General features: G+C 38.2%; 1 long non-coding RNA gene across 2 annotated transcripts; it reads left to right on the forward strand.

The window, feature by feature from the left end:
• Positions 1 to 410: 410 nt before the first annotated feature.
• On the forward strand, positions 411 to 8,570 carry LOC114139265 (uncharacterized). 2 transcript variants are annotated; one of them, XR_003594411.1, is made up of 4 exons: positions 411 to 1,073; positions 5,291 to 5,340; positions 8,292 to 8,336; positions 8,416 to 8,570. It is a non-coding gene; the product is annotated as an uncharacterized LOC114139265 (long non-coding RNA). The 2 variants fall into 2 exon arrangements; XR_003594410.1 differs by having other exon boundaries at positions 411 to 865.
• Positions 8,571 to 9,716: the final 1,146 nt, after the last annotated feature.

The raw sequence follows: 9,716 nt of genomic DNA on the forward strand, positions 1-9,716 counted from the left end.
AACCTCAGGATGCTTCCTTGAAACATGCTTCTTGACTTTATGGCTCAACAGATCCATCTTTTTCTTATTTGACTATACAATGTAATTTGGGTTGTCCACATGGGCAGTTGAAAATTTCCGTCATGCTTGCTTGAAAGTATAGATTTTCTGGAAAGTGATAACTTTCTTGCTTAGACTCCGTCAGTTAATGTGAAACTCTCTTCACAGTAGACAATGAAAGTTTAATTTTTCTTTGCAACAGATTCTTAAAATGAGCATAAAAACTGAGGAACCCTAAATGGTCAAGAAGTTGTAATTCTGAAGATTTGCCACTGAAATTGGCATATTTGGTAATGTCCTGAAGCAGTGACTGATACTGTTGCCCACAGAGAAGTAAAAACTAACAAACCTGAAGAGTTGAGAGAGTAAGTCAAGAATGCTCTAATTTACCTCCAGCTATGACTTTGGAAGAAATCATTCCTTAAAGCTCCTCCAGAAAACAAATCAGTAAACGCAGACATTTGTTGAATAAATGAGAGCACACAGAGGCAGGAGTCTGACACAGAGATAGGAAATGAAAGCGGAAATAAAAGCAGCAAAGCACTGAGGTAAAGTTCAGCCCCAAACTCGTTATGATGAGAACAATGAAGGAGCGGAATAAAAAGCGAAAAAGTTGGAAACCCGAGATTAGCTTCAGAGGGAACAGCTGGTGGGGACAGATACTGCTGTTTCAGACCTCTCCACACCCCCAGTGGGTAAACAAACCAGCCGTCTGCTTGATTTATGGAGCACGTCACTGACCGGATGGCCATTATTCCGACTGAAAGAGGCAGTGGAGAGCCTCGTCGTCATCGGCGAGACGTGTCCACGGTGCAACTTTTCACAGGTGCGGCAGACTCTTTGTCAGTTTGGCATCTCCGAAGCGTTTTCCGATTCAGCAGCTGACAGTCAGGCTGAATGCAGCCGCCCGGACGCGCTGTAAATCATCAGCACCAAGCACAGAGGAGCTGCTTGGCACCTGGAGACATGTCTTTGTGTGTCCTCAGTGGAGACTTTGTGGAGTGATTAATCATTACACTTCTCAACATTAGGAGGTAATTTATGGCTTCAATTCTCAGGCTTTATCATTATGAGCTGCTGAGTGGGTGGAGGGACGGAAATGCAACTTGAGGGTTGAGACTGGGGAAAAACAACTGGTGCTCATTGTAACACTTCAGCTGAACTTTAGCTCTGTCCTTTTATGTGTTACACATCCATGATGGTGTTGGAGGTTCATGTTGGTTTTTTATGAACTACAAAGGTCACTAATGGCTTCTGAGTGAGTTACAAGAGGAGCAGAGTATGCAACAAAGACATATGTTTTGCTTAAAATCATGATGAAAAGACGAAGGGCAACAAGAAGGACGTTTTATGTTCAGTTTGCACTTAGAGAGAGATCCTTAAAAACACCAGCAATCAAAGAAAAGGTCAGCTCAGAGGGACGGGTCTTTCTTTGAGCCTTAAGAAAAGAGGCAAATAAACAAAGTCCTCACACTAAGTGACTTTTTGCAGATTTTTATTTTTGCTTAAAAACCTGCAGGACCTTCAGAGAACTGATTCAGCCAGATGAAAGCCTTGTGTCAATCAGAGTGTCCGTCAGAAGGTTTAGGAGAATCCTTGTAAACCTGAATGTTCAGGTAAAAAATGAAACTCGTTAAATGTTATTCGTTTTTGTTAAATCACAATTAGTACGGCTTGCAAGTGCCAAAAGACAGATAATCACATAAGACCAATAGAAAAAGCATTACTCATGCAAAAATCTTAGGCTACTAAAAAGTATCCGCATGTGTAAAGTGCCTGGTGTGTCTTGTTTTTCTCTTGACAAAACCACACAGGCTTTTAGAGGGATATAGTCAATCACTTGTTAATTGTATTCATAATACCTTTGTTGTTAAAGTAGTTACTAGTTATTTTGGTAATGTGGGCGAAAGCCAAATCCTGATAGAAAATGAAATCAGCATCTCCATACAGCTTGTCAGCAGAAGGAAATATGAAGGGCTCTAAAATTTCCTGGTAGATAGTTGAAGTGATTTTAGACTTGATAATACACAGTGGGCCACCAACAGCAAATGGCATGGCTCTCCAAATCTCTGCAAGTTTCTCAGTCTTCTCAGGATTTCTGCCTGTGACGGCCTGCTGGTTAGTTGATGCTCCACCATCGGGCTCCACCTGTAGATCATGTTCTTTTTTATCTTTCTTTCATCACCTGAAGCTCTTCACTGTAGAGAAGGCTCCAACTTCTTGACACCACTCTTTTGGAATTGCCTTTAGGTGCTCGAGGCAGAGATGAGAAGTTTTCAGGCCATGTTTCACAGACATACAAACTTGCTGATGACACACTGTCTCAGTAGCAGCTCAAACATTATGTAATAGGCAGCTTTTATAGAACAACACTGGCTCAATTTACAGCCGTACTATAAAACAATGCGTATGCAGCCACAGGGATCTGTAAAGTGACAAAAATATCCAGATACTATGTTGAATTTATATTACCTAGCATTAGAGAATTTTTTAAAACACATTTACATTTCTCTAATATTCAACTCAAATATGCAAAATTAGTTTTTTCCACTCTTCTAAATGATGCTCATGACCCATGGGTAAACTTTTAAACTGAACACAATGCAGTGAAAGAGATAATGCACATCAGCTCCTTACCTTACCAGTCATATACTCAGTTGTTTGCTGTGTTCCCAGTTCAGGTCTTCACCAGTACCTCAGAGCTAATGGTCAAAGCACAATTGGAAATACAGAAAACACACTCTCCTGAGTTTCTGAGTGGAATTATTTACATCTTCAAAACAAAGTAGAAAGTTTAAAGTCACAAGAGCAGAGCTTAGTACAAATGGATGTCATACATTTCAGTTTTCTGGAAAAAAAAAAGTCTGCACTGCAACTGCTTGAAGGATGCTTATATTTCTTTCCATTGTTTCAGGTAACAGTTCTAATGTTGGGGTCTTGTTTCCTGTTAACCAAATAGTTCATTAAAAACTCTTTCAAAACTAATGACTACAAAGCCATTTGGAGAATGATGTCATTAAAGATCAATCTGTTGTTTACTATTTGAAAATATAAGACTATTGCACATTTATTTTACAATTTTACAGCTGTTAAATAGTTTTCTACAGAGTAAGAAACCAGCTATTAATGATTTCAGATTATTTTTGCTAGGGGTTGAATCTGTTTTTGACCCCTGCAGCCCTCAAAGCCTCAGACATTAGCTGTGAAACACAGTGACATCAGTGTACTGTAAAACCCAATGATTATCTGATTTATCTCCATGACCTCTCCATTTCAACCACAAACAATGTTATGATAGAGAGATTAAAAAATTCTGGTCCCACTGCGTGAAGAAGAAAAGATGGAGTCCATTGAGCTCTCATTCATCACTTTTAGATCAGTATTGATCAGCTGGCATAACAGCGGTGGAGAGATTTACGCCGGCCTTTTACGACGACGATGGGGGCGTCTGACCCATGCAGTGGCTAAAAGCCTCTCAGCTCAGAGGCGGCTCTATCATCTCCAGCGACCAGACATGATGGCCGATGAGATATGCTGACGTCTCGGTGGATCTCAGACCTTTTCTGACCTGCGCTGGAGAAAGCTTCTGGCTCTGTGGGAAAAGCAGCACCTTTCACAGCAAATATTCTCTGATAAGAGTGGACAACAAAAGGGAATAAAACACTTTAATATGCAAGGATTTATGAGTACTGCTGTTCTTTTTAATAGGCTGTGTGCATCATCAGCGAGCCTCTTAATGGGTCTCTAAAAGTCACTCTGGACCTGATTTGGATCTGAGGTTCTGTTGCTCCTGTCACACTTGATCACAGTGATGAATGTCAGCAAAGTGAAAGGTTGGGAATTAATGAAAGGATAAACATCATGATGGTGAGTCTGATGACAAACCAGGCAGGAAAACATAAGTTTTTAAACTGTAAAGTCATATTTGCTTTCAAGCATGTCTTCTTATAAGGTGTTTTATTAAATAATAAAACACAAATTGCACAATTATGCATGTTTGCTTGACATGAAAAGCAGCATCTTGTCGCAAGTCAAACTCACTGACAAAAAACAGGCAGGTTTTGCTGGAACAGGGACAGATGCAGGACAGTACACCTTAAGTATCAGAGTTGGATCACTGCTTTAACTAAAACTACTATCAAAGTAGAATCTACACCCAGCCAGTCCAGCTAAAATGTATTCAACTACAACCAAGATAAAATTTTATCATTTGTAGATGCCCATAAGAGTCCTGCTAGGTTCATCATGGCAGAGGTGTTGCAATGGCCAAATATGTTATTTGTTTAATTATCATTTGTCTAATTTGATAATGTGGTTCAGCACAGCATTCCTATTTTCTGTTTAAACTTCACCCCCCAACAACAAGTGTCTGTGGTGTTATCACCAACAGGTGCATCAAGTGACTGCTTCCAATCAGAGGCTAATAAACATGGAGAACCAAAACACAAAATCAAACAAACAAAATAACACAATCCACACACTCACAGCTATAATACAGCTAAAGCGCACCATATGGAGTGTTAAAAACATAACCATCTGCTGAGGAAACCAGAAAAAAAAAAAGCTCTCAATGAATGGAACTTTGTAGCAGAGTCCTAAAAACAGAGGCAGTGATTTTTCCTAAAGGCTTCCTGCTGAAGTGTCTCAGCAGTGTTTCCTTGGCTCTTATCAACCAATGGCAGAGAAAAATGTATGCTTCCTGCTTGTATCAATAAAAGATAGTGGTAATCTGCTGCTTATTAAAAAAAAACTGTTTTCAAACTATACTGCTGCATTCTTTGCAGGTTCTAAAAAGCACATAAAAAACTAAAAGGGAATATTTTATCCAAACACAAAGCTTTTTTATTTATTTAATATATCATAGTAATTGAATGCTGTTTATTTTTCTTGAAGAAACGTGTTCACTTTTTATGTTTTTGCTGTTGTTTGACAGCAAAAACTCCCTAAAAGCCACAATCACAAAAAAGTATGCGAGGCACTACAGCAAGCTCCAAAATTTGAAAAGTTTATTATATTCTTCTGTGTTACCCACAAGGTCCAGGATGGCATTGAGGGATCGAGGTAATTGATTATTATCCTGGGTTCAAAATGATTGAGATGTTCTAAAAATAATAATAAGAGGCAGATTCATATTGCTGGGAAAACATAATTGTGATCCAGGCAAAGCTGAGTTTATTACAGGAGGCTGCAGTCAGCAGGTGGTGGTTAATTGGCAGTTTGGTAATAAGTCTCCTTTGTCTTTTTTCTCCAGGTGGGTGGGGTGATGGAGTGTTGGAGAGTGGAGAGCCAGGTGAGTGAGCGGTAAGTTGATGTGAACTTACCTGACTTGCAAGCAGGGGAGCGGCCAGAGGGTTGGTGAGGAGACTTACAGGGAAATTTTGGAAAGAAAATTCCCAACAAACACTGAGAAATTTGATCTTTTAATAGAGCATTAATGGGTATGTTGGTTTTCTGAAGAGGAAATAAAACATAGCTAAGTGTCAGACCTCTAGGAACATAAAAGAGGGAGGCCTGATTACCAGTCACAAGCTGGAATCTCTTTCAGAAAACCCCGTCCTCTAAGCCAGCGTTTCCCAATTCCGGTCCTCAGGCCTCCCTGCTCTGCATGTTTTAGATGTGCCTCTATTCCAGAGCAGCTGATTCAAATGATTGCATGACCATCAAGTGCTGCAGAAACCTGTTGATCACCCATATATTCAATCCAGGTGTGTAGCAGAAGGGGAACACCTAAAACATGCAGGGCAGGGAGGCCTGAGGACCGGAATTGGGAAACGCTGCTCTAAGCTACTCCTGATTATTTGTGATCATTTAGTGGGAAATCGATGAAATTTTAAAAACAAGATGTCTCTCCTTAATATAACTCTCACTGCAGAACTTTAATGCATTTAAGACTTATCAAAGATATCTTTGGTCTTCACGATCGTGAATAATAAAAGAAGTCCAGCCCAGAAGCAACAATGCATGAAGTCAATTTTAACCAACATGTAAAATAAAGAGCCCAGGAAATGTGTTTAATGTCAAGATTACTTACAATCTTAAACTTTTATTTAAATAAATTCCTCCAAAGAATCTTGTGTTGTCTCAGAAGCAGAAATTTAAATATCATATGGGTTTTTATGTCAGGATATGATATACACGACATGCATTGTGCCATAACTGATTGAATTCATTACGACAAATATAGTGTCATCAGCAGAAAACTTTAACTTTATCACATAATTTCTGATCATTTTAAGTAGAAGTACTTTGAGTAACGAACTTACCCAAACACTGAACACCATAGTATTTCATAAGTGATTTTTTTCTAGAACAAGAACAAACTGGAATCTCTCTGACAGCCTTTGCTGGAGACTATTATAATCAACTATGTCCACGGTAGAACTGAGATTTAGAATGACAAGTGCAGGCACAAGTTCATTATCTGCAGCCATCAGTTTCACCAAATGTGTGATTAAAGAGCAAACTTGACTGTAGCAGGTTGCTTGGGAACAAGATTAAGCTACTGGATTTGTTTTTGACACATTCTCCTGAAGGGTTTTTTGTTTCAGACCAACCAAGGTCATGGACATTTATGTTAAAGAAGAACAGAGACTTGAAACGCATGCACAAAAAATCAACAACAGTGAGGTACATAATTGAAACTTGGAGACAAAAGTCTCAGATGGTGTAAAGAACAAAGCTTGCACTTTTTAACCATTTATTTTTTTAAATATTTACAGCAGTGGCTTTGTTGAATTATTTAAAAAAACTAATAATTTAATGGGACATCCTGTCTACTTTTAAGGTTAAGAGGAAAGCTTCTGTTTTTGATTATGTTTATAGTTAGAGTGACACAGATGATCCTGAGCTATCTCTGTAGTTATGCTGCCATTTTTAATGTACTTGAAGAGTACAATATGTATCAATTACATCTAAGTTGTTGTTATCAAGAACTTGAGGCCAGCTAGCATCTCAACTTGAAGCAAATTAAAGCACAGCTTGACGCTATTGCTGACAAAAGTGTTAATCATAGTGGCACAGCATTAACATTGTAAAGCTTTGCAATCAAGCTCTGTGTTGCCCTCAGTCAAGTCTGTGTTCCTTAGCCAATACTTTTGTTGCTAGAGCCATCACTAGAGACAGCACAGGAAGGCTCAGAAGTAAACAATAATAAAAATGTAGTGTAGCAATCCCTCAGACCCAAGAAAACACAGAAAGTTTCGACCGGTGCAGTAGATTCGTATTTACTTCGTTAGAAACCAAGTTTGTTGAATAGCACTGAATACACCCTGCTCCAAATACACCGTGAAAACTAAAAGAAAAGAAAAAACATTTGCTTAAGTGCCTTTGTTTGACACAAAACATGAATACATTACATAGTAACGCTAACTTCACAAACTAATGCGGTTCTAAACATGTACCTCGCTCCGCTGTCCAAGGGCTGCAAAGTTCATGGCGGTAAAGTCGTGTTGTGCTGCCATTAGCCTTTAGCCGGTTCTGAAAAATGTGCGCTACAGTCCAGAGTCATACAGATGAAGAATACCCTCCTCTTCCGCTTGTCCGTGGGATATTGCAGCCCAAAGTGCTGACTGACAGGAGACTAGCAACACTTCCTCTTATTTATCGCTTTAAATGAAGGCACTAACTCAACTTGAACCAAACTACAGCACCCCCTACTGGGTACTATGGGTAACAACCTACAATCAGCATCTATAATGGAAAAGGCATTTATATTTAGGTATAAAGAAACAATATACTGTGTTTTATATATAAGATGTGCATGTGATTGGTGTACATAGGTCTGTATAAAATTCCTAACTTTATTTTAATTTTTTTAATTAAGGCTTACATGCTAATATGGCTAACATGACTGTATGACAGTTAACAGAGTCAAGTCGAGGTCAGACATTATAAGGGTGACGATAGATTGGTTGAGAGAGGGTCAGAGAACTCATATGAGGCTGCTACTTGCCCACAATTCAGTAAGCCGAATCAATCAGATCTAAAATTCACCCAAATTATCCTTACCCAAATATACACTGACCTTTCAATCTCAGTGGCACCAGAAATTAATAACAAATAAAACTGAGGCAGTAAGAGTAACAGTTATGTCTCATTTAACTGATACATGTCCAACCCCATAAACCCACCCTGTTCCACCCCCCAGGCAGTCCGCATTGACTCACTTCCCAAACTGACAACCAACCTCCCCAAGAGACTGGCATGTTTGACTCTTAAAGTGATTTTTTTTTTTTTTTTTTGCATGTCTTTAGAGTCGGCCAGCCACTAGACAGAACCTCCAAATCCCAAAGACGGAGGTGGGTGGACGGGCCGCTGCGTTTTGCTAGTATAAAGTGTTTTGTCTTCTCATTCAGTTTGTAATTTCTTTTTTTGCAGCTGCGGGGACAGTAAGAGTTTGGCAACGAGAACACAACAACTCTGGCAGACAGAAAGAGAGCGAAGAGTGTGACTCATGGTGAATAGCTTTGTGTGGAGAAGCTTTGGAGAAAATGCTTGTTTTCTGTCATGAATAAAATTCACGGAAACATGTTGACAAGTGCAAGAAGAATTTTTACAGAAATGTCCTTAACAATAACAAAATAGACACAATGACAATGGGGTCAGAGAGTGTATAGTCCATTAAAAATTCAATTCATTTGTATTTGTTATAGAAGAAAATTTATTTTGATCACTTAAATTTCCTTTTTTCTTTATTAAAATTTGCAAGTTCATTAATAACTCAAAAAAGTTTTTATTAATTAAGCTGAGGTCTAGAGCTTTGTTGACCCAATACAAAATCTCGACTCTTTTCTTTGTGAGCCATTCTGTTGAAGATTTGGAATAAATTCTTTTGAAGCCAGCATTGAGAAGAAATTCCTGTTCATAAAATGGTCAAGCGTAATTTCAAAGAACCCTTTTAATCAACAGATAATAGAAGGGCATGGATTGGGAATTGGGGACTAGGCTTTAAAGAACCACAAACATTAACATAAAATCAAAAAGTTCTTGACCAATTCAGCTGGGTGAAGTTGTGACGATTTACAAGGTTATTTAAATTTTTAAAGGGGTGCCAGCCAGGTATCACTGACAACTACTAGGATTTGCAAAGTTATTTTACTTTTGCATTTATTCCCAGTCACACAAGGAACATACACAACAAAGGTATTGACTTGGGAACTAGTATTCATAGTATTCATAGTATAGTATTCATAATTAGTATTATGAATGACAAAACGTATATTTTTCTTTACACACAAACACAAACCAAAAAAATCATCCATGTAATTTCGTTTACTCAATTTTGTATTTTTAAATATCCATAAGCAGATAAACACAAATCACTTCTCCAAAGAAAAAGTGTCCATAATTCTTTTCTAGTTGAACAGTGCAAGCAAACGCTCCCATACATTTTTTTTTTTTGCCACAAAGACCTGTGAATAATTAGAAAAATAAAAAATCTGCCCCATTAAAATACTTACAATTACAAATATTACAAAAGAAAAAGACTTCTAGGTCATGTGATAGTCTCACGCAAAGCAGAATCAGGAATCCATTCTTTCCATCTGCACTATAGACAAATGTAACATTTTAATTTCATTATGGAGCACTCAGGATTATGAATGGTTATTTCAGTATTATTAAATTTCCTTTAATTCTAGGACTTACGAGTAACGTCTAACTCTTTGACGTCACACGCT

The sequence above is a fragment of the Xiphophorus couchianus genome, chromosome 23 (assembly GCF_001444195.1).
Source record: "Xiphophorus couchianus chromosome 23, X_couchianus-1.0, whole genome shotgun sequence".
Lineage (NCBI taxonomy): Eukaryota > Metazoa > Chordata > Actinopteri > Cyprinodontiformes > Poeciliidae > Xiphophorus > Xiphophorus couchianus.